The 25,256-nt window shown below is 46.3% G+C and overlaps 1 pseudogene; it reads left to right on the top strand.

Annotated features, from left to right (window-relative positions):
- The first annotated feature begins 4,499 nt into the window (after positions 1–4,499).
- Positions 4,500–25,052, top strand: LOC125517464 (cyanidin 3-O-rutinoside 5-O-glucosyltransferase-like; annotated as a pseudogene).
- Positions 25,053–25,256: the final 204 nt, after the last annotated feature.

The following is a 25,256-nucleotide window of genomic DNA, read 5'->3' as shown; positions in this document are numbered from 1 at the left end:
GTTTCATTTGTTTTTTCTTCTCCGTTTTTGCATTCTTTCTTCTTTCTTCTCAGATTTGTTTCATTCTTTTTGTTTCATTTTTTCTCTCTCTTTTTATTTGGTTTTATTTTTTCTTCTTAATGTTTTGTTTTCCTTGTGTGTTGTCTAATGTTTGTTTTTGTTTTCACTCTACATTTTCGTACATGTCAAAAAAAGTTTCTAACAAGTGATCAACATTTTTTGTATATACGTTCAACATCGTTCGTATGTTTTTCAACATCTTTGAAATACTTCTTCAACATTTTAATAGTTATTCAACATTTTTTTATACTTGGTCAATATTTTTAATACTTAATCAACATTTTTAAATACTCATTCAACATTTTTTAATACCTATTCAACAATTTTCAACTAATTGTTCAACATTTTTAATACTTATTCAAGAATTTCAAATTCTTGTTCAGCATTTTGTAAATGTTTGGTCAACATTTTTCACATACTCATTCAACATTTGTTAATACCTATTCAACATTTTTCAAATACTTGTTCAACATTTTTCAAATGTTTGTTCAACAATTGTTAATACTTATTCAATATTTTTCAAATACTTGTTCAATTTTTTTAATACTTATTCAAAATTTTCAAATACTTGTGCAACATTTTTCAAATACTTGTTCAACATTTTTATTACTTATTCAAAAATTTCAAATACTTGTTTAATATTTTTCAGATACTTGTTCAACATTTTTAATATATATTCAACATTTTCTGAAATATGATTCTGAATTGTGTTTATTGTATATATGTGTAGAATATTTTAAAATATAAATAAAATTACAAAGATAAAACAAAAAATGAGAATAGAACACAGAAAAACAAAAAAAACAGGCCTTTTTGCTTCTCACGCGGCTGGGCTGGTCAATCTGGGCTTGCCCCGACGCGAGGCATCCCCGTTCGCTCGCGTAACGCGATAAATAGGATTGCCCCGAAATCACTAGTTGAGGAGTACTCATTGCAAAGATCACTCCCACCTTCTTAGGTTGTGACAAGTGGCGTGTTGCATGTGCGCCACTTGTCGCAACCTAAGAGTTTTCTCTATTTTCATAGGTCCATTTATTCAAAAATGTTTTATCTCTTAAACCGTGCGTCCAAATCTCGAACCGTTTTCACCGTTGGATTCCTCGCGTCGAGATCTTCAAAACTAGATCCCATGTTGATAGGTTTTGATGAACTTCTTTTCATGAAAAAACCAGTCGAAAAAACCGAACGAAGAAACGAACCGGGAGCACAGGTTTTTTCCCTTTCCGAAAGAGGCGGGCCCGTGCCTCTTTGTGGAATCACAACTGTGCCTCTTGCGGAAGCAAAACTGTGCCTCTTCCGAAAAGGAAAAAAAAGGGAGAAAACATGTTTTTTCCTTTTCCGAGGAGGCACGGCTATGCCTCTCGCGAAAGCACAAGCATGCCTCTCGCAGAAGTAAAACCGCGCTTCTCACGGAAGAGAAAAAAAAATAGAAAATGTGTTTTTTTTTCATTTCCAAGAGGCACGGCCGTGCCTCTTGCGAAAGCACAACCATGCCTCTCGCGGAAGCAAAACCATGCCTCTCACAGAAGAAGAAAAAAAAACAAAAAATGGGTTTTTTCGTTTTTGAGAGGCACGGACGTGACTCTCGCGAAAGCACAACCGTGCCTCTCGCGGAAGCAAAATCATGCCTCTCACGGAAGGAAAAAAATAAAAAACGTGTTTTTTTGGTTTCCAAGAGGCACGGCCGTGACTCTCGCGAAAGCAAAACCTTGACTCTCGTGGAAGAAAAAAAATACGTTTTTTCGTGTAAAAAAATCAATTTTTTTGTTCCAAAAGCTAAGGAAGACCGGTGAAGAATCGAAACGTCAAAAAAACCTGAAAAAACCCCATTTAAAAGGCCAAAAACACTGACAGAAAAAAAATTGAAGGGAGCACCCAGAGCGCGACATGTGACGGGCGGCTGAGAGCGCGCCAAGTGGCGTTGATCGTTGTGAGGCTCTCGAAGGAGCGCTCGTTAATTAGTTGCTCCCGTATTGCCCGGGGAGCGTAGGCCCCGCTCGTCCGCTTAGCTCCGCCCATGCTAGCAATGTACATGTGGGCTGGCCCAACGAGCTCACTCCAGTTTTGGGAAGTGCTAGAACCTTCCACAACCATTTTTTCTTTTGTTTTTCCGGTTCCCCTTTTCTTTTTTTCTTTTTATTTTTCTTTTATTTTTCTTTAAAAATTCAGGATTATATAGGAAATACGAGTACAATTTTTCAATAGGTGACATTTTTTAAAATTCGAACTTTTTCAAGTCGCGAGTGAACATTTTTGAAATTCAAAATTTGTTCATTGAAATTAAGAAATGCTCATGATTTTTTAAAAGTTGTTCATATAATTCAACAAATGCTCTTGAATTCATAGTTTATTCATATAATCTGCTAGGACGGAACATCTGCTGGGTGGAGGGGATGCAGATTATGGTCTGCATGGACGACATCTGAAAGACAGAACATCTGCTGGGCTCGTGGTTCGTGGATGGCAAGTATGGTTTCCTCCTTCAACGTCTTAGTCGTGGTGGTGTGTCAGATCTGGAATTCGATGGCGTGTCCGGGATGTTGCCCCGGTCTGATTCGTTCAACAGGAAGGGCTTCACTGTTGGTGAGCCACCTTGGAGGTCCGTAAAGCTGCATATCAGCGATGGAGCCGCGTCGAGTTCGGGTGAGGTGGTGATTCATCATTCTTTTCTTCAGCGGCTGCTATGGTGGTCCTAGAGGCAGCTGATGGGCGTTGGTGTTAAGCTCAGAGATGCTATCTTTTCAGTTTTGTCATGTCGGTCTTTACGTGACTTGTCCTTTGTTCTTTATGATATAAATGAGACACGTATTACCATACAAAAAAAGTATGGCATTTTATGGTTTAATTTTCTTTTTGTAACCTTTTCCTTTTTTGTTGTTTTTGATATAATAAACATTTTTCTAATACACATCAAACAATGGAGGAAAAAACCCCGTTTGAAACCCAACCAGGAATCTGCTTACCTGGGCCACAGGCCATGTGTTAATCGCGTGGGCGATCACCTGATATGTATCACAACGACTGATACATGTCAGTTGGGCGCTCGAAATCGCCAGGGCTATATGTCATAAGTACCGATTCCTAATATGAATCGCGTATGAGCGATGACTAGCAGGTCGGCTCATTAGTGCGGTTACTCGCTGCGCGCTGTAGGTTCGCACCTTTTCGATTTTCTTCATTTTTATTTGGTTATTTCACAATTTTTTCTTCGTTTTACTTTAGCTTTCTTTGTTTTGTCATTTGCTTTTCCCCCCTTTCTTTTACATACTTTGCTTTTCTTCGTGTTCTTTGATTTTTTTGCCTTTTCTTTTGTTTCTTTGTCAGTTTTTATAAAAAAATCAACATATTTGTATTTTTTTCTCAATAGACAATGTACATTTTTAGAGCACATGTGAAATATTTTTCTGATACACATTGGGCATTTTTCCAATATCATGCACACTTTTTTTAATACATGGTTTGAACACATTTTGAAAAACACAGTATTATTTTTAAAATGCATGTTTTTCATTTTTATAATGGCAATAAACATTTTTTAGCTAAACATTTTTTTGCATTTTATAATTAATTTGAAAAATTCAAGAACCATTTTTGCTGGAAAGATGTGATTATTTATTTAAAATATCATGTACATTTTTAATGGAAATAAACATTAACCTACGGGAACGTGTTTCTAAATGTCACAAGCATTACTTTGAATGTGGGAATATTTCCATAAAATGCCACTACGATTTTCTAATGAAATGAAACATATTTTTATTATGCAATCATTTTTGAATTGGATACATATTTAAAAAAATATTCATTCTTTTAAAATGCGGGAACATTTTTCTCATTGTCATGAACATTTTTATGAAAGTTATCCACATTTTTTTAAATTGTTCTAACTAATATTTTATAGTATGTTAACATTTTTCAGATACTTATTTTGATTTTATTATGTAAATATAATTTTGTGAAATATAGAAATTAAAAATATGAATAAAAGTTACAAAAAATTATTTTTTTTACTGGACTGGCCCATCACCGATTGTCGGCGAGGCTACGGTTTGCCTTGCAGTAAGCAGCATATAGAGGCACCCACTAGAAACTGCTAGCGGGGATTCCTAGCCACCTATCCTTCGCTTTCGTTTGGAACGAAAGCACAATCACTGGCGGAACGAAAAGTCAGAGTGGGGAGTACTCCTACAAAAAGACGAAACAAGACAGTAAACTCGCTGTCAAAATGATGCAAAATCATGTCCAGCAGAGCTGCACCCTTCTTATTTTGACCTCTAGCGACCTCGTCACGAGAAAAACAGGATGGTCATTGTTCAAGCCGGAAAATGCACGATCTAGATGCTAGGAATTTCCAAGTAACCACGCCGCGTCTCGTGTGGCTCGCGGCTAATATATGTAGCATTCCCGGAGCAGGTGAAGCATACCTATCCCATCCAACATTCTGACGGCAACTTGTCAATCATCGCAACCGCAAGCCATGACATCGCCACAATTACAATTTACACCATGCGGTAGCGCGCCGTACTTATCCTATAGAGCACAGCACAGCATCTGTCGCGAGAGAATTTCGGTCGTGAGACGGCCGCCTCGCGCCAAACCAAGCCAAGCCTCACTCTATTATAAACTCCGGCGGCGCTGCGTGCTTCGAGCAGCCAGCGGGTGGCATAGGTTGACGAGGACAAAGTCCACGGCGTTCATCCATCGTCCTCCATGGCGCCGCAGCACTTCCTGGTCGTCGCGTTCCCGGGCCAGGGCCACATCAACCCGGCGCGCGCTCTGGCGGAGCGCCTCGCGCGGGCCGCACCGGGCGCGCGGGTCACGCTCTCGGCCGCCGTGTCCGCGCACCGTCGCATGTTCCCCTCGATCGCGTCCCCCGACGACGAGGTCCACGACGGTGTTATCTCCTACATCCCCTACTCGGAGGGCTACGACCACGGCTTCAGCCTCTTGGCTGGCGACGGGGACGAAGTGCAGAGATACGCGGAGGTGTTCGGCCGCGTAGGTCGCGAGACCTTCTCGGCGGTGCTGGACCGCCTCGCGGCGCGGGGCCGGCCCGTCACGTGCGTCCTGTACGCCATGCTCATGTGGTGGGCCGCCGAGGTCGCCCGTGAGCGCGGCGTGCCCCGGGCGCTCTACTGGATCCGGCCGGCCACGATGCTGGCCGTGTACTATCACTACTTCCATGGGTACGAGAGGCTCGTGACGGAGCACGCTGCCGAGCCGGGGTTCACGGTGTCTATGCCGGGCCTCCCTTCGATGGTGATCCGTGACCTCCCGAGCTTCTTCACCAACCTTACGGACGGCAGGATAGTCGCGGCATTCGGGGACATCCGCAGTGTTAGAAATAGAGATAGAACTACCTATTGTAATCTCAACAAACTCTATTCTCTCTCTCGCGTAGCTTATCTCCTCCTCTCTTGTAACAACCGAATCGTGATCGATCGGTATTGCCTTGTAAGCCATGACAGGGGCTGTTCCTGTCTCATATCAATATAAACCAACGTGGCTCCTCATTGAGGAGTAGGAACGCTTCCATCTGACATGGTATACAGAGCCATCCACTTCCCATCGATCTAGCCAAAAGCTTTCCTCCCGATCACCCTCGCCATTGCCATGTCGTCCTCATCCATCGTCACCCTCAACCTTGGAGCCCTACCATCCGAGAAACTTACCAAAACCAACTACATCCTGTGGAAAGCACAGGTCATGCCGGGCCTGCGAGGAGCGCAGGTCACCGGCCTTCTGGACGGGTCAGATGCCGCACCACCGAAGACGGTGCAGCAAGAGCAGACGAACAAAACGTCACCACGGAGCCCAATCCGCTGTATGCACAGTGGATATCAAAGGATCAGTAGGTTTTGAGTCATCTTCTGAACTCTCTGTCAATGGAGATCCTCGCCCAAGTTGCGAGCAAGGAGACAACCTTTGATCTCTGGACTGCCATCACCACCTTGTTCTCATCGCAGTCCCAATCTCGCATCACCAATCTGCGGATTGCAATCACCAATACGAAGAAGGGTTCCATGTCCAGCAGCGCCTACATCTCCAAGATGAAGAATCTGGGGGACGAGCTCGCAGCGGCAGGACGCCCCGTCTCGGATCCAGAGATGGTGGATTATGTCCTCGCCGGCCTTGACAGAGACTATGATCCTGTTGTGGCAGCTATTGGCGCAATCAAGAATCAAATCACAGTTGACGACCTATTTGCTCAGATCGCGGCGTTCGATCAGCGTGTCGAGATGCTCGGCGATGGCCCTAATGGGGGTTTCAAAACCTCGGCAAAATTGGCCTACAGGGGGCGTGGGCGCGGCTACAGCAGGGGCCGCGGGCGCAGCAGCAGAAGGGGGCACGGCCGAGGCAGGCGTCCTTCCCCGACTCCGTCTGGTGGCCACGGCGGTGGCAGAGGTGGCCGCGGTCGTCCACAACAACAACGGCAGCAGCAGGAACATGACTATCCAGAGTGTCAAATCTGCTACAAACATCACCCAGGAGGTGCTCGTAATTGTTGGCATAGGTATGATGAAGATGAACCCGAGGAAAAGAGTGCAAACATGGTGACCAACTCCTATGGCGTCGACACGAACTGGTATGCAGATACCGGTGCTTCACATCACATCACCGGCGAGCTGGACAAATTGACGTTCAAGGAGAAGTACCATGGACATGATCAAGTACACACCGCGAGTGGTTCTGGTATGAAATTTGCTCACATTGGTCATTCAATCGTTAAAACCCCTAAGAAAACCTTGCATCTAAACAAAGTTCTTCATGCCCCTAAAGCCTCACAAAATCTTCTCTCTGTTCATCAGTTTACTTTAGATAATCGTGTCCTTATTGAATTTTATCCTTATTTCTTTTTGGTAAAGGACTTGGACACAAGGAGAATCCTGCTTAGGGGCAAGTGCGTGGGAGGTCTCTACCCACTTATATCTTCGTCATCATCATTGAATAAACAAGTGTTTGTCGCTGTCAAGCCTTCATCATCCAAGTGGCATAGTAGATTAGGTCATCCTTCATCAGTCATTGTTAAATTTGTTCTTAGCAAGAATAAACTTCCCTTCTCTCATGAGATTAGTGAGTCGGTTTGTGATCCGTGTCAACAGGCTAAAAGCCATCAACTCCCATACCCTGTATCTACTAGCATATCTACTGCACCCTTACAACTAGTATTCTCAGATGTTTGGGGGCCAGCTCCTACTTCGGTCAGTAGATACTCATACTATGTAAGCTTTATTGATGATTATAGCAAGTTTACATGGATCTATCTTCTTAAGAAATGGTCTGAAGTGTTTCAAGTTTTCACAAACTTTAAAAATCTTGTTGAAAGAAAACTAGACACTAAGATCATTGCCATGCAAACCGACTGGGGAGGTGAATACAGGAAACTGAATTCCTTCTTCCAGCAACTTGGTATTTCTCATCATGTTGCATGTCCTCATGCGCATCAGCAGGATGGTTCTGCAGGAAGAAAACATCGCCATGTCGTTGAAGTAGGCCTAGCTCTACTCGCAAATGCATCTATGCCACTAAAATTCTGGGATGAAGCATTCTTAACTGCCACATATCTCATCAACTTGCTCCCTAGCAAAGTCATCAAATTTGAGACCCCTATCACACGCCTCTTTGGCACTCATCCAGATTACAAGTCTTTGCGTGTCTTTGGTTGTGCATGCTGGCCTAACCTAAGGCCATACAACTCGCGCAAGCTTGCCTTCCGTTCCAAACGGTGTGTTTTCTTGGGGTACAGTCCCATTCACAAAGGAGTAAAATGCCTAGATGTCTCTACTGGCAGAGTTTATATATCCCGTGATGTTGTTTTCGATGAGTCCATTTTCCCTTTTTCTTCTCTTCATCCTAATGCTGGAGCCATTCTTAAGAAAGAAATCTTGCTTCTTCCCCCAAACCTTCGGAACTTTGAGCAAGGGGGCGACGATTGTACTGACCAATATGACACTTCAACCAGTCCTAGTGGTGCATCTATTCCTGTGCAGGGTCATGGAGAAAACGTAGGAGAAAATGGTGCTCAAAATGATCAAGATTTGGCACAAAATGGCCCTATATTGCATGTGTTGGAGGAAGAAGAGGCAGGCGCAGACTATGAGGTTGATCCGGAGCAACCTGTGACGCTGCAGCGTCAGGCGTCTTTGGATCGCGCGCCGTGATCAACTCTGGATCGCGCGCCCACCAGAGGCCAGTGCTAGCATGCCACGTCGCCAGGCGGTGGGCCGTCTCAGCGACCCACGTGCGGGTGGCCCACCACGACTGGTCTCCAGCCTGAGACGGTCGGCTCGGGATCTCGCGCGATCGGCTCGGGACCGCGGCTGCCCACGCGTGCGAATCAGGCGACAGCGACACTCATGGGATCTTCCGCGTCACGCGGGGCTGCAGCACCAGAGTCCGGCATGAACACACCAGAGGCTACAGAATCAGGGTCCGGATCAGCTACGCAAAGTGGATCCAGAGAATCTACATCATCTGGATCTTCTGTGGTGCAGTCATCTGCTCAGCTACAGCCGGTGCCAGCCTCACGTGTCACAACTCATCTTCAAAAAGGTATAAAAAATCCAAAGATTAGAACAGATGGTACTATACGCTATGGCATGTTATGTGTTGCAGGAGAGCCAACTAGATTGGAAGATGCACTTGGAGATCCAAGGTGGAAAAATGCAATGGATGAAGAGTACTCTGCACTCATGAAAAATAAAACGTGGCGTCTTGTACCTGAGCAGCGAGGTAAAAATGTTATTGACTGTAAGTGGGTATATAGAATAAAGAAAAAGGCAGATGGTTCGATTGACAGGTACAAGGCACGTTTAGTCGCGAAAGATTTTAAACAGCGTTATGGGCTGGATTATGAGGACACATTTAGTCCCGTTGTTAAAGCTGCAACCATTAGGCTTGTGTTAGCTATTGCTGTTTCCAGGGGATGAAGCTTGAGACAGCTAGACGTGCAGAACGCGTTTTTGCATGGTGTTCTGGAAGAGGAGGTTTACATGCGACAACCACCTGGGTATGAAAACAAGAAAACACCCCACTATGTGTGTAAGCTTGATAAGGCTCTTTATGGCCTGAAATAGGCACCAAGAGCATGGTATTCAAGGCTAAGCTCTCAGCTAAGGTGTCTTGGATTTGTTGCATCTAAAGCTGACACATCACTCTTCATCTACAATAAGGCAACCACAGTTATATTTGTTTTGATATATGTTGATGATATTATAGTTGCGAGTTCTTCATCGAGTGCTACTAATGCTCTACTTCATGATTTGAGTTCAGAGTTTGCCTTGAAAGATCTTGGTGATCTTCACTTCTTCCTGGGCATTGAGGTGAAGAAGATTCTAGATGGCATAGTAATGAATCAGGAGAAATATGCTACTGAGCTTCTGACTCGCATGAGGATGAAGGATTGTAAGCCTTCACCTACACCATTGTCCTCTTCAGAAAAACTATCAGCCTTTGAAGGGGAGCCTCTAAAGGAAGAAGAGATCACAAAGTACAGGAGTGCTGTGGGTGCCTTATAGTACTTAACACTGACAAGACTAGATATATCATTTGCTGTTAACAAGGTTTGTCAGTATCTACATGCACCTACTACTGTACACTGGACAGCTGTTAAAAGAATTGTACGGTATATAAATACACTGTAAGCCTAGGACTTCAGTTTAAACGTTCAAGCTCCACTCTTGTTAGTGCCTTCTCTGATGCTGACTGGGCAGGATGCAGTGATGACAGGAGGTCAACTGGAGGATTTGCAATATTCTTTGGTCCTAACCTTATTTCTTGGAGTGCCAGGAAACAGGCTACAGTGTCAAGATCAAGTACAGAGGCTGAATATAAGTCACTAGCCAATGCAACTGCTGAGATCATTTGGGTGGAATTGTTACTTAATGAGTTGGGTGTTAAGCAACACCGCATTTCATGTTTATGGTGTGATAATTTGGGAGCCACCTATCTCTCTGCTAACCCAGTGTTCCATGGAAGAACTAAACACATTGAAGTTGATTTTCATTTTGTGAGAGAAAGGGTTGCAGAAAAGAAGTTGGACATCAGATTTATTCCCTCCAAAGATCAGGTAGTAGATGGCTTCACCAAGGCATTGTCAATTAAACCATTTGAGGAGTTCAAGAGGAATCTTAATATAGGATAGTTGAGATTAAGGGAGGGTGTTAGAAATAGAGATAGAACTACCTATTGTAATCTCAACAAACTCTATTCTCTCTCTCTCCCGTAGCTTATCTCCTCCTCTCTTGTAACAACCGAATCGTGATCGATCGGTATTGCCTTGTAAGCCACGACAGGGGCCGTTCCTGTCTCATATCAATATAAACCAACGCGGCTCCTCATTGAGGAGTAGGAACGCTTCCATCTGACACGCAGGACGTTCCAGCAGCTGGACCTTGACGTCGACAATGGCAGCACCACTGGAGGAAGGCAAGCCATGGTGCTAGTGAACACCGTGGAAGAATTAGAGGCCGGTGCTCTCACGTCTGTCCCTGAGTTGGACGTGTTCCCCGTCGGGCCAGCCGTGGTGTCGCTCTCCACCGTGGGCGGCGGCGGCACCGCCACGCAGTAGGAGATCTCTTTGAGCACGACGAAAAAGGCTACATGGACTGGCTGCACACAAAGCCAGCACGGTCGGTGGTGTACGTGTCGTTCGGGAGCATGTCGGCGGTGAGCAAGCGACAGAAGGACGAGCTGAAGCGAGGCCTCGCCGCGAGCGGCCGGCCGTACCTGTGGGTGGTGCGAAAGAACAACAGAGACGATGGCTTCGACGATGCCGGCGACATGTGGGGCATGGTGGTTGGGTGGTGCGACCAGGTGCGGGTGCTGTCGCATCCGGCCGTCGGGTGCTTCGTGACGCACTTGTAACACCCCGGATGTAACTTTCCCAATTTATACTCCAACTCTTGCCGTTCCCGGCGTTAAGTTCTTTTATTTTCTTGGGTTCGGGTCTTTGTCTCCGTGTGTTGTTGTCGTTGCCATGCATTTCATATCATGTCATCATGTGCATTGCATTTGCATACGTGTTCGTCTCATGCATTCGAGCATTTTCCCCGTTGTCCGTTTTGCATTCCGGCGCTTCGTTCTCCTCTGGTGGTCATTTCTACCTTTATTTCGTGTGTGGGGATTAAACATTTCCGGATTGGACCGAGACTTGCCAAGCGGCCTTGGTTTACTACCGGTAGACCGCCTGTCAAGTTTCGTACCATTTGGACTTCGTTTGATACTCCAACGGTTAACCGAGGGACCGAAAAGGCCTCGTGTGTGTTGCAGCCCAACGCCCCTTCAATTTGGCTCAAAACCCACCTAAACCTGCTCCATCATCTAGAGCGTTCGATCACGATCGCGTGGCCGAAAACCGCACCTCATTTGGACTCTCCTAGCTCCCCCTATGCCTATATATAGCCTCTCCCCGAAAATCCGGATCCCCCCTCGTCCAAAACCCTAAATCCACCTCGCGCCGTGCCGGACGTGTCTGTTCCGGCTGGACACGCCGCCGCCAACCACTCCACGCCTGCCACGTGGCGCCGCCGCGCTGCTCCCGCCGCCGGCCCAGGGAGCCCGCATCCGCCCCCCGCGGGCCCATCCGCGCGCGCCGCCCGCACGTCGCCACGCCGCCTTCTCCTACCTCGCCGCCCGCGCGCCACCCGGGTGCCCCGCTGCCGTGCGCCGCCACCTCGCCGGCCGGATCTCGCCCCGGCCGCCGCAGCCGCTCGCCTCCGCCGCCTCCGCCGCCAAGTCCGCCGTCTCGCCGCGCCGCTCGGTCTCCGACGAGCCCCTCGAGCCGGCCTCGCCTCTCCCTCACCTCCCCCTCGACTCCACCTCGCCGGAGCAGCCGCCACCTCGTCGGAATTGCCTCGGTTCGCGTGCCGTGAACAGTAAACCCTAGATCTGGAGGTGTTTTTTTCTTCTAAGTCCCGAAAATCGCAGATCCATGTGCTCATGTTCATAGCCTCGTAACTTTGCATCCGTAGCTCCGATTCATGCATATAGCATATCAAAATGTTCATCTCAGAGAGTACATAATTTCATTACAGTGCATCATTTTCATTTGAGTTCATCTTGATGCCCGAAATGCTGTTAGAAGAGAGCTACTTGAGTTAATTGTCAGATCTGCTGCTCCATTTAGCTTTTTGTCATTTTTGCCATGATTATTGTGTGCATGATATGCCCTGATGCTCTACATATGTTTTGTTAAGGGTTTTGTCATCTTTCCAGAGGTGCAACCCATGTATTTTTGTGATGTGTGTGGTGACTAGCACAAGCTTACAAAGTGGAGCACTTGGTAATTCTGTTTTCAGGGACTTAGCATTTCCACTAAGTCCTTGATCTGTTTATCTCATGTTGTCATATGTTCGTGTTGTTTCCTAGTGATCCGTGCCTCTTTTGGGGATGATGAGTAAGGATGTTTTGTTAATTTTGCAGTGCTCTATCCATCCATGTCTTTGTTTGAAATTATGAAGCATCCTAGCTTGAGTCAATCGAGCTCTACTTTTGCTACTTTGTGAATCTGGGCAGATTGTCAACTTGTTTGCAATTTTCCGATGATGTTGTAGTTGATCCGTGCATGCTATGCTATTGTTCTTGCCATGTCTAGCTTGCATTTTGTTTGTTCTTAATGGGTGTATGCTTAGCTTGTTATGACTTGCACCGTAGTGTGTGCATCGAGCTCGTAAACATGCCTACTTGAGTTATGTTTCAGCATGCTCCAGTTTTCACTAAGTCTGAAAACTGATTATGTTTTTACTATGTTCACATGCTTGCAATTGTATTTTCTGATCCATTTTGGCTCAAGGTCACTAAGGGACTTTTGTTAAGCTCTTTTAGTAGCTCCATGCCATGCTTTAATTTGCCATGTTCAGGTCCTGTAGCATGTAGTTTTGTTGCTCCGAAGTGGGCTACCTGATCTGAAATTCCAGACAAGTGTTAATTTCACTAAGTCTGAGATCTATTTGCCATATGCATTTTTGCCATACTTGTTTGAACCTGTTAGTGGATGAATTGGCCATAGCTCAGTGCTAGACTTATGTTAAGCATTTTGAATGCATCCCTGCCATGTATTCTTATGCCATGTTTGAGTGCTGTAGCATGTTCATCTCTTTGCATTTAGATGGCTACTTGCTGTAAATCGTAGACCGGTGTCATATTTGAATCGCTTGCCATTTCCAAACCGTAACTCCGATTCCGATGTTCTTTATATCGTTTTCAAGCGATTTCATCTCATCTTTCCAGTGGCACACTTGGATTTCCAAGTTGAGGCCAGGTTCTTGCATTTCCTATCATATCTTGCATTTTGCATCCCGCATCGCATCCCGCATAGCATATCATCATTGCATCATATTGTTTGATCCTTGCACGTGGTTGATTGTGCCCTTGTTGTTTGTTTCTCTTGTTTGGGTAGAGCCGGGAGACGAGTTCGCTAATGAGGAGCCCGTTGAGTTTGCTTTCGAGGATCCAGTCAACTCTGACAACTTTGCAGGCAAGATGATCATACCCTCGAAATCACTACTATCTTTGCTATGCTAGGTTGCTTGCTCTTTTGCTATGCCAATGCTACGATGCCTACCATTTGCTTTCAAGCCTCCCAAATTGCCATGTCAAACCTCTAACCCACCATGTCCTAGCAAACCGTTGATTGGCTATGTTACCGCTTTGCTCAGCCCCTCTTATAGCGTTGCTAGTTGCAGGTGAAGATTGAAGGCCGTTCCTTGTTGGAACATTTATTTACTTGTTGGGATATCATTATATTATCTTGTTATCTTAATGCATCTATATACTTGGTAAAGGGTGGAAGGCTTGGCCTCTCGCCTAGTGTTTTGTTCCACTCTTGCCGCCCTAGTTTCCGTCATATCGGTGTTATGTTCCCGGATTTTGCGTTCCTTACGCGGTTGGGTTATAATGGGAACCCCTTGACAGTCCGCCTTGAATAAAACTCCTCCAGCAATGCCCAACCTTGGTTTTACCATTTGCCACCTAGCCTTTTTCCCTTGGGTTTCGCGGACTCAAGGGTCATCTTATTTTAAACCCCCCGGGCCAGTGCTCCCCTGAGTGTTGGTCCAACCTAGAGCACCGTGCGGGGCTGTCCCTTGGCAACTTGGGTTACGTTGGCTCCTGTACGCTTAGCTTATCCGGTGTGCCCTGAGAACGAGATATGTGCAGCTCCTATCGGGATTTGTCGGCACAGCGGGTGGTGTTGCTGGACTTGTTTTACCATTGTCGTAGTTGTCTTGAAGAACCGAGATACCGAGTCTGATCGGAACGTCTTGGGAGGAGGTCTATTCCTTCGTTGACCGTGAGAGCTTGTCATGGGCTAAGTTGGGACTCCCCTGCAGGGATTGAACTTTCGAAAGCCGTGCCCACGGTTATGGGCAGATGGGAATTTGTTAATGTCCGGTTGTAGATAACTTGAACCTTAACTTAATTAAAATGAATCAACTGAGTGTGTTACCGTGATGGCCTCTTCTCGGCGGAGTCCGGGAAGTGGACACGGTGTTGGAGTAATGTTTGCGCAGGTTGTTTTCTAGTTTCTCGCTCGCGCTTTGCCTCCTCTTCTCGCTCTATTTTGCGAATAAGTTAGCCACCATATATGCTAGTCGCTTGCTGCAGCTCCACATATATTTTACCTTGACTTACCTATAAGCTTAAATAGTCTTGATCGCGAGATTGCTGAGTCCCTGTGGCTCACAGATTACTATTACACCAGATGCAGGTCCTGATGATTCCGCTCCAGCAGACGTGTGTGAGCTCAAGTGGGAGTTCGACGAAGACTCTCAACGCTACTATGTTTCCTTTCCTGATGATCAGTAGTGGTGCCCAGTTGGGGGTGATCGGGACCATGTCGCATGTTGGGTTATCTTTTATTTTGGCGCCATAGTCGGGCCATGAGTGTTTGGATGATGTAATGTTATTTATGTACTTGATTGACGTGGCGAGTGTAAGCCAACTATGTTATCTCCCCTTTTATTATCTATATTACATAGGATGTTGTGAAGATTGCCTAACTTGCGACATATGCCTTCAATGCGATTATGCCTCTAAGTCGTGCGTCGACACGTGGGAGATATAGTCGCATCGAGGGTGTTACAAGTTGGTAATCAGAGCCTTCCCCGACCTTAGGAGCCCCATTGCTTGATCGTTTTTAGCGGCCAAGTTGTGTCTAGAAAAATGTTTTGAGTCATTTAGGAATTATATATCGGAGAGTTTAGGAATTCTTTTTACTTCCCAGTCTCCTCATCGCTCTGGTAAGGCATCTTGACGTAGAGTTTTGACTCTTCTCTTCTCAAATTTCACAATTTTTTTTAGGATCACGCGGGTATCTTGGAATCGTTCCGATGGTTTTATGATGAGAACATTGTCTTGGTGCCTCCTGTCAGGGGTTTTGTGGAAGTGTCCCGGGGAGTTGAGCTCTGAGGTGTTGTCGTCATAATTTTATCGTTGCAGTTCTGGAATACCTGAGTTTAGTACGCCGACATCGAAAATCTCTTTTATGCAGTTCGTTGGTGAGATAACCTCGACGCCACCCAGTACTGGGGCGGGAGTTCGGGAGTATCGCCATAACTTGTATAACGGATGCTTTTCAAAGGTTGAGGTAGATGGTTTCCGAAGTTTTTCTTGGTTATGTGTTGAAGGATGGATACAGCTGGATGTAGGATTTGCTAGTTTGGGTGAGATATTATGCTTCCCCTGTATCCCCAACACCTGATTGCATAACCGGAAAGGTTCGGTAGTTTCATAGGTGGGAATTCTTGTAGTTCTAGTTCTTCTTCCACGGATATTGGTTTGAGATTGGGATTTCTTACCGATTATTCGTTCTTGATCCGTACCTTGTTGATTTATTTCTCTACCTAAATTCTACGTGGCTTCTCAATTTATGGATATGTGACCATTTCAAGAGGAATGCATTCGTTCATTTTGTTCGGATGTGAAGACTATATGTTACAATTTTCATTCCATTGGATTCAGCTTCAATAATTATCTATCAATGTGCTAATGGTGGTCAACCTCTTCAGGATGGCTCCTCCAATGCGCACGACTCCGAATCCTGATCCGCCACCACCTCCACCTCCTCCAGAGGCATGGCAAGCTGTGATGGCCGCAAACAATGCAAACACACAGTTGATCATGCAAATTCTTCAAGAGCGCAATCTAGGCAACCAAGGGAACCAAGGTAACAATCAGAATCACTTTGCTACACTCAACCAGTTCCTTGCTAAAGGGCCAAAGACTTTCAGCAATTGTGTTGAGGCAACCGATGCTGACGATTGGCTTGTGGATCTATGCAAGCATTTCGAGTGCAGTAACATCAGGCCTGAGGAATTTGTCAAGTTCGCTTCCTTCCAACTCAAAGATCAAGCTGCAGAATGGTTCCAACAGTACAAGGATTCCAGAGGTGGACGTGTTATCACTTGGGATGAATTTCGTCAAGATTTCCGAGCTCATCATATTCCTCAGAGCGTGGTTGAAAGCAAGCGTGAGGAATTCCTCAATCTGAAACAAGGCTCTTTGTCTGTCTATGACTACAACAAGTTGTTTCAGAAGCTCGCCCGCTTTGCCAAGCAGGACGTACCTGATGAGAAGAGCATGATATACCAGTTCAGGGGTGGTCTTAGAGAAGAAATTCAGCTAGCTCTTGTTCTCTTCGAGCCCTTGAGATACGATGGGTTCTACAACATGGCACTGAAGCAAGAGGCTGCTCAGTTGAGGTGTGATGCTTCCAAGAAGTGAGTCAGAGATGTTACTTCTTCTTCCTCTACTCAAGTGGCCAAGCAGCAGAAGTATTGGCTTCCTCCTCCTCCGTTCCGTCAGCCGTATCAGCAGAAGAGCAAAGGTGGCAGTGGTTCTTTCCACCCACCCAACCCTGGCTTTCAGAACAAGACTTCGTCTCAAGCTCCAAGATCGAGTGCTCCGTATCACCGTCCGCTTTCAGAGGTCACGTGCAACAAGTGCCAACAGAAGGGTCACTATGCCAACAAGTGTTTCAACCAGAGGCGTCTTCCTCCTCCTCCTCCTGTCAGATCGGCAAGTACAGCTGTGGTCAAGCATAACCCCAAGCACGCCAAGGTCAACTTGCTGAATGCAGCTCAGGCAGATGAATCATCAGATGTCATCATGGGTAACTTTCCAGTTAACTCTTTTCCAGCAAAAGTTCTTTTTGACACTGGTGCATCGCATTGTTTCATGTCAAGATCTTTTGTTTCCAAGCATGACTTCGTTTCACAAATGTTGGGTAAACCTATGGGAGTGGTTTCTCCGGCTAAGTCTATGAGGGCTACTTCAATAGTCCCAGATGTTTCTATCATGATGGGTGATTTCAAGTTTCTCGCTTCTCCAATGGTTCTTGGTAACTCGAATATTGATCTTATTCTCGGGATGGATTGGCTTTCTAAGCACAAGGCTCAGCTTGATTGTGCAGCCAGGCAGATTCAATTGACTCATTCGTCTGAGGATGTAATTGTCTTTGCCACGAATGATGATACCATCCATCTGTTTTCTCTCAATGAGAAGGGTGAACTCGATGCCATCTCGCAAATTCCAGTCATTTGCGAATATCAAGACGTCTTTCCAAAAGAGCTTCCAGGAATGCCTCCGCACCGGCCAGTTGAATTTGTTATTGATCTTGAGCCTGGTATAGAACCTGTGTGCAAGCATCCTTACAAGCTCGGACCTGAAGAGTTGAAGGAGATGAAGAAGCAACTCGATATTCAAGAGAAAATGGGTCTCATCCGGCCTAATTCTTCTCCGTGGGGTTGTGGTGTTCTTTTTGTGAAGAAGAAGGATGGAACGGACCGACTTTGTGTTGATTACCATCCATTGAACAAGAAGACCATCAAGAACAAGTATCCACTTCCCAACATCAATGAGCTGTTCGAACAACTCAAAGGTGCCCAAGTATTCTCCAAGCTTGATCTCCATATGGGTTATCATCAGATTCGAATCCGTGAGCAAGATATTCCCAAGACAGCTTTCAGGACAAGCTATGGTTCATATGAATACACTGTCATGTCTTTTGGCCTCGTTAACGCTCCTCCGATGTTCTCTCGCATGATGAACTTCATCTTCAACGCCTACACCAATGACTTCGTTTTGGTCTATCTCGACGACATTCTGGTTTTCTCGAAGAACAAGGAAGATCATGCCAAGCACTTGCGTTTGGTACTCGATAAGCTCAGGGAACATCAGTTCTACGCCAAGTTCTCCAAGTGCGAATTTTGGCTCGATGAGGTTCTTTATCTTGGTCATATCATCTCTGCCAAGGGCATTGCCGTGAATCCTGAGAAGGTGTCTGCAATTGTGAATTGGGAACCTCCTCAGAACGTGAAGCAACTCCGTAGCTTCCTCGGTCTCGCAAGCTATTGCCGAAGATTCGTTGAAAACTTTTCTAAGATAGCGAAGCCTCTCTCAAATCTTCTTCAGAAGCACGTCAAGTACATTTGGTCTCCGGAGTGTGATATTGCTTTCAACACTTTGAAAGAGAAATTGATCACTGCTCCAGTTCTGACTCCGCCTGATGAATCCAAGCCGTACGAGGTCTTTTGTGATGCCTCTCTCAAAGGTCTTGGCGCAGTTTTGATGCAAGAGAAGAAAGTTGTTGCTTATACCTCTCGCCAGTTGAAGCCTAATGAGAAGAACTACCCCACTCATGATCTCGAGTTGGCGGCAGTTGTGCATGCTCTTTTGACTTGGACATCTTCTATTGGGAAGAAAAGTGGACATTTTCACTGATCACAAGAGTCTCAAGTACATTTTCACTCAGTCTAATCTCAACCTCAGGCAGACTCGATGGGTCGAAATGATTCAAGAGTATAATCCGAGTATTGAGTATACTCCAGGCAAGGCCAATGTGATTGCTGACGCATTGAGCAGGAAAGCTTACTGCAATAGTCTGATTCTTAAGCCTTATCAACCCGAGCTTTGTGAAGCTTTTCGCAAACTTAATCTGCAAGTTGTTCCTCAAGGTTTCCTCGCCAACCTTCAAGTCTCTCCTACCTTGGAAGACCAGATTCGCCAAGATCATCTTCTTGATGCTATGGTGAAAAAGGTGAAGATTGGGATTGCCAAGAGTCAACCCAAGTACAAGTGCTACCGCCTTGATGACAAGGATACTCTCTTCTTCGAGGATCCTATTGTTGTACCCAAAGGTGACCTCCGTAAAGTGATCATGAACGAGGCTCACAATTCTCTCCTCTCCATCCACCCTGGGAGCATGAAGATGTATTAGGATCTTAAGCAGGCTTATTGGTGGACTCGAATGAAGCGCGAGATTGCTCAATTCGTGAATGAATGTGATGTCTGCAGAAGAGTGAAGGCAGAACACCAAAGGCCAGCTGGTCTCCTCCAACCTCTTGCCATTCCATAATGGAAGTTTGACCACATTGAAATGGACTTCGTGACTGGGTTTCCAAAGTCCAAGCGTGGCAATGATGCTATATTCGTTGTCATCGACAAACTCACCAAAGTGGCTCACTTTCTGCCTATTAAAGAGTCGATCACTGCAGCTCAATTGGCGGAACTCTATACCTCTCGAATTGTCTCTCTGCACGGTATTCCACAAGTGATCTCTTCAGACCGTGGCAGCATCTTTACATTCAAGTTTTGGGATTCTTTTCAGAAGGCCATGGGCACTACCATCCGCTTCAGCACAACTTTCCATCCTCAAACTAGCGGTCAAGTCGAGCGTGTCAACCAGATTCTTGAAGATATGCTCAGGGCTTGTGTGATCTCCTTCGGCATGAAGTGGGAGGATTGTCTTCCATATGCTGAATTCTCCTACAACAATAGTTTTCAAGCAAGTTCGGGCAAGGCCCCATTTGAAATTCTGTATGGCAGGAAGTGCCGTACCCCTCTCAACTGGTCTAAAACCGGTGAACGTCAGCTTTTGGGTAATGACTTAATCACAGAGGCAGAAGAAATGTGCAAAGTCATTCGTGATAACCTCAAAGCAGCCCAATCCCGTCAGAAGAGCTACTATGATAGTAAGCACCATGATTTGGCTTTCGAGATTGGAGATCATGTTTACCTCCGCGTCTCTCCTATGAAAGGTACTCGTCGCTTCGGTATCAAAGGGAAGCTTGCCCCCAGATATGTGGGACCTTTCAAGATTGTCAGCAAGAGAGGCGACCTCGCCTATCAACTCGAGCTTCCTTCAAACTTTGCAAATGTTCATGACGTGTTCCATGTCTCTCAGCTTCAAAAGTGCTTCAAGACTCCTGACCGCACCATCAATTTTGAGGACATTGATCTCCAAGAAGATCTCTCTTATCGTGAGCACCCATTTGCTATTCTTGAAGAGACTGGACGCAAGACTCGCAACAAGTCAATCAAATTTCTCAAAGTCAAGTGGTCACACCATTCCGACCGTGAAGCTACCTGGGAACGCGAGGATCACCTCCGTTCTGAGTACCTGGCGTTCTTTTAGTCCTAGATCTCGGGACGAGATCCTTTCGTAGTGGTGGAGTGTTGTAACACCCCGGATGCAACTTTCCCAATTTGTACTCCAACTCTTGCCGTTTCGGCGTTAAGTTATTTTATTTTCTCGGGTTCGGGTCTTTGTCTCCGTGTGTTGTTGTCGTTGTCATGCATCTCATATCATGTCATCATGTGCATTGCATTTGCATATGTGTTCATCTCATGCATTCGAGCATTTTCCCCGTTGTCCGTTTTGCATTCCGGCGTTTCGTTCTCCTCCGGTGGTCATTTCTACCTTTCTTTCGTGTGTGGGGATTAAACATTTCTGGATTGGACCGAGACTTGCCAAGCGGCCTTGGTTTACTACCGTAGACCGCCTGTCAAGTTTCGTATCATTTGGACTTCGTTTGATACTCCAACGGTTAACCGAGGGACCGAAAAGGCCTCGTGTGTGTTGCAGCCCAACGCCCCTTCAATTTGGCCCAAACCCACCTAAGCCTTCTCCATCATCTAGAGCGTGGCCGAGAACTGCACCTCATTTGGACTCTCCTAGCTCCCTCTACCTATAAATCTAGCCTCCTCCCCGAAAATTCCGGATCAAACCCTACCCTAACCTTCCCCTCGCGCCGCCGGACGTTTCCCCTCCACCGACGAACGTGTCCGCCGCCGTGTCCGCCGCCACATGGCAGCCTCCCATACGCTGCCTCCCTCTCTCTCCACCGGCACCGCCAAAGCCCGCAGCGGCCCGCGGGAGGCCCGCCCGAGGCGCCCTGGGCCCCGAGCGCCCCGCGCCCCGATCGCCGCCCGTGCCTGGGAGCGCCGACGGCCGCCGCCACCGCCTCCCCGCCACGGCCGCCGTCCGCCGCTAGCCGCCCCGCGTCCGGCGCCGGCATGCTCCGCCCGCCGCCCGCCGGAGCCACCGCAAGCTCCGACGCCGGCGACCTCCTCCGCCCCGTCCCGAGCTCCTTCCTCGATGGATCTGGCCGCCCCCGTCTCACTCCGGCGAACAGGGACCTCTCCGGCGAGATCCGGCATCGAATCTCGGATTGCGTGCCCCCGATCCAGATCTGAAAATATCTCCTCGGGTTGACTTTTTCTCTCAAACCCTAATCCATATGCCTATGTTCATAGCCTCGTAACTTTGCATCCGTAGCTCCGTTTTTGGCATATAGCATATCAAAATGTTCATCTTAGAGAGTACATCATTTCATTCCATTGCATCATTTTCATCTGAGTTTATCTTGATGCCCGAAATGCTGTTAGAAGAGGGCTACTTGAGATAATTGTCAGATCTGCTGCTCCATTTAGCTTTTTGTCATTTTTGCCATGATTATTGTGTGCATGATATGCCCATGAGTTCTACATATGTTTTGTTAAGAGTTTTGTCATCTTTCCAGAGGTGCAACCCATGTATTTATTGATGTGTGTGGTGACTATCACAAGCTTGCCAAGTGAGGCACTTGGTAATTCTGATTTCAGGGACTTAGCAATTCCACTAAGTCCTTGAGCTGTTTATCTCATATGGCCATATGTTCATGTTGTTTCATAGTGATCCGTGCCTCTTTTGAGGATGATCAGTAAGGATGTTTTGTTAACATTGTAGTGCTCTATCCATCCATGTCTTTGTTTGCAATTATGGAGCACCCTAGCTTGAGTCAATCGAGCTCTACTTTGAATCTGGGCAGATTGTCAACTTGTTTGCAATTTTGCCGATGATGTTGTAGTTGAGCCGTGCATGCTATGCTATTGTTCTAGCCATGTCTAGCTTGCATATTGTGTCTTATTAATGGGTGTATGATTAGCTTGTTATGACTTGCACCGTAGTGAGTGCATCGAGCTCGTAAACATGCCTACTTGAGTTATGTTTCAGCATGCTCCAGTTTTCACTAAGTCTGAAAACTGATTATGTTTTTGCTATGTTCACATGCTTGCAATTGTATTTTCTGATCCCTTTTGGCTCAAGGTCACTTAGGGACTTTTGTTAAGCTCTTTGAGTAGCTTCATGACATGCTTTACTTTGCCATGTTCAGGTCCTGTAGCATGTAGCTTTGTTGCTCCGAAGTGGGTTACCTGATCTAAAATTCCAGACAAGTGTTAATTTCACTAAGTCTGAGATCTGTCTGCCATATGCATTTTTGCCATGCTTGTTTGAACCTGTTAATGGATGAATTGGCCGTAGCTCAGTGCTAGACTTTTGTTAAGAATCTTGAATGCATCCCTGCCATGTATTCTTATGCCATGTTTGAGTGCTGTAGCATGTTCATCTCTTTGCATTTAGATGGCTACTTGCTGTAAATCGTAGACCGGTGTCATATTTGAATCGCTTGCCATTTCCAAACCGTAACTCCGATTCCAATGTTCTTTATATCGTTTTCAAGCGATTTCATCTCATCTTTCCAGTGGCACACTTGGATTTCCAAGTTGAGTCAAGGTTATTGCATTTCCTATCATATCTTGCATTTTGCACCCCGCATCACATCCCGCATATCATATCATCATTGCATCATATCGTTTGATCCTTGCACGTGGTTGATTGTGCCCTTGTTGTTTGTTTCTCTTGTTTGGGTAGAGCCGGGAGACGAGTTCGCTAATGAGGAGCCCGTTGAGTTTGCTTTCGAGGATCCAGTCAACTCTGACAACTTTGCAGGCAAGATGATCATACCCTCGAAATCACTACTATCTTTGCTATGCTAGTTTGCTTGCTATTTTGCTATGCCAATGCTACGATGCCTACCATTTGCTTTCAAGCCTCCCAAATTGCCATGTCAAACCTCTAACCCACCATGTCCTAGCAAACCGTTGATTGGCTATGTTACCGCTTTGCTCAGCCCCTCTTATAGCGTTGCTAGTTGCAGGTGAAGATTGAAGGCCGTTCCTTATTGGAACATTTATTTACTTGTTGGGATATCATTATATTATCTTGTTATCTTAATGCATCTATATACTTGGTAAAGGGTGGAAGGCTCGGCCTCTCGCCTAGTGTTTTGTTCCACTCTTGCCGCCCTAGTTTTCGTCATATCGGTGTTATGTTCCCGGATTTTGCGTTCCTTACGCGGTTGGGTTATAATGGGAACCCCTTGACAGTCCGCCTTGAATAAAACTCCTCCAGCAATGCCCAACCTTGGTATTACCATTTGCCACCTAGCCTTTTTCCCTTGGGTTTCGCGGACTCAAGGGTCATCTTATTTTAAACCCCCCGGGCCAGTGCTCCCCTAAGTGTTGGTCCAACCTAGAGCACCGTGCGGGGCCGTCCCTTAGCAACTTGGGTTACGTTGGCTCCCGTACGCTTAGCTTATCCGGTGTGCCCTGAGAACGAGATATGTGCAGCTCCTATCGGGATTTGTCGGCACAGCGGGTGGTGTTGCTGGACTTGTTTTACCATTGTCGTAGTTGTCTTGAAGAACCGAGATACCGAGTCTGATCGAAACGTCTTGGGAGGAGGTCTATTCCTTTGTTGACCGTGAGAGCTTGTCATGGGCTAAGTTGGGACTCCCCTGCAGGGATTGAACTTTCGAAAGCCATGCCCACGGTTATGGGCAGATGGAAATTTGTTAATGTCCGGTTGTAGATAACTTGAACCTTAACTTAATTAAAATGAATCAACTGAGTGTGTTATCGTGACGGCCTCTTCTCGGCGGAGTCCGGGAAGTGGACACGGTGTTGGAGTAATGTTTGCGCAGGTTGTTCTCTAGTTTCTCGCTCGCGCTTTGCCTCCTCTTCTCGCTCTCTTTTGCGAATAAGTTAGCCACCATATATGCTAGTCGCTTACTGCAGATCCACATATATTTTACCTTGACTTACCTATAAGCTTAAATAGTCTTGATCACGAGGGTGCGAGATTGCTGAGTCCCTGTGGCTCACAGATTACTATTACACCAGATGTAGGGCCTGATGATTCCGCTCCAGCAGACGCGTGTGAGCTCAAGTGGGAGTTCGACGAAGACTCTCAACGCTACTATGTTTCCTTTCCTGATGATCAGTAGTGGTGCCCAGTTGGGGGTGATTGGGACCGTGTCGCTTGTTGGGTTATCTTTTATTTTGGCGCCGTAGTCGGGCCATGAGTGTTTGGATGATGTAATGTTATTTATGTACTTGATTGACGTGGCGAGTGTAAGACAACTATGTTTTCTCCCCTTTTATTATCTATATTACATGGGATGTTGTGAAGATTGCCTAACTTGCGACTTATGCCTTCAATGCGATTATGCCTCTAAGTCGTGCCTCGACACGTGGGAGATATAGTCGCATCGAGGGTGTTATAGCACTGCGGCTGGAACTCGACGCTGGAGAGCGTGGCGTGCGGCGCGTCGGTGGTCGCCGTGCCGCAGTGGTCCGACCAGGACAGGAACGCGTGCCTGGTCGTCCAGTGGGGCATCGGCGTGCGTGCTGCGCCCGGCGCTGACAGGGTTCTGGAAGCGGAGGAGCTCGCGAGGTGCCTGGAGATCATCATGGGTGACACGGAGGAGGGCGCAGCCATACGGGCGAGCTCGGCAGCGTGGAAGGCGAAGTTGCAGGAAGCAATCGCACACGGCGGCTCATCGGGTCATAATCTGGGGACTTTCGTGGACCAATTTGCGAATGATGCTTAGAAGCATTTATTTATGTACTATACGTCCTCGGTTCTTATACAAATATGCATTTCTTTTCATAAGTTTAGATTTCTAAAATCTAACTAGTTTATTAAGAAAATATATACTCATATGATAGTAAATAAATGTTTTTTTAGAATGTAGGGGGGGAGGGGGCTCCCGACCTAAATATATTATTCAAAAGCCGCCGAGGCACCAAGCACA

This window comes from Triticum urartu, chromosome 6A (assembly GCF_056163025.1).
Source record: "Triticum urartu cultivar PI428250 chromosome 6A, HENAU_Tu73, whole genome shotgun sequence".
Classification (NCBI taxonomy): Eukaryota; Viridiplantae; Streptophyta; class Magnoliopsida; order Poales; family Poaceae; genus Triticum; species Triticum urartu.
Note: the sequence above shows the minus strand (reverse complement) of the source record. Positions and strands in the feature narration are given on the sequence as shown.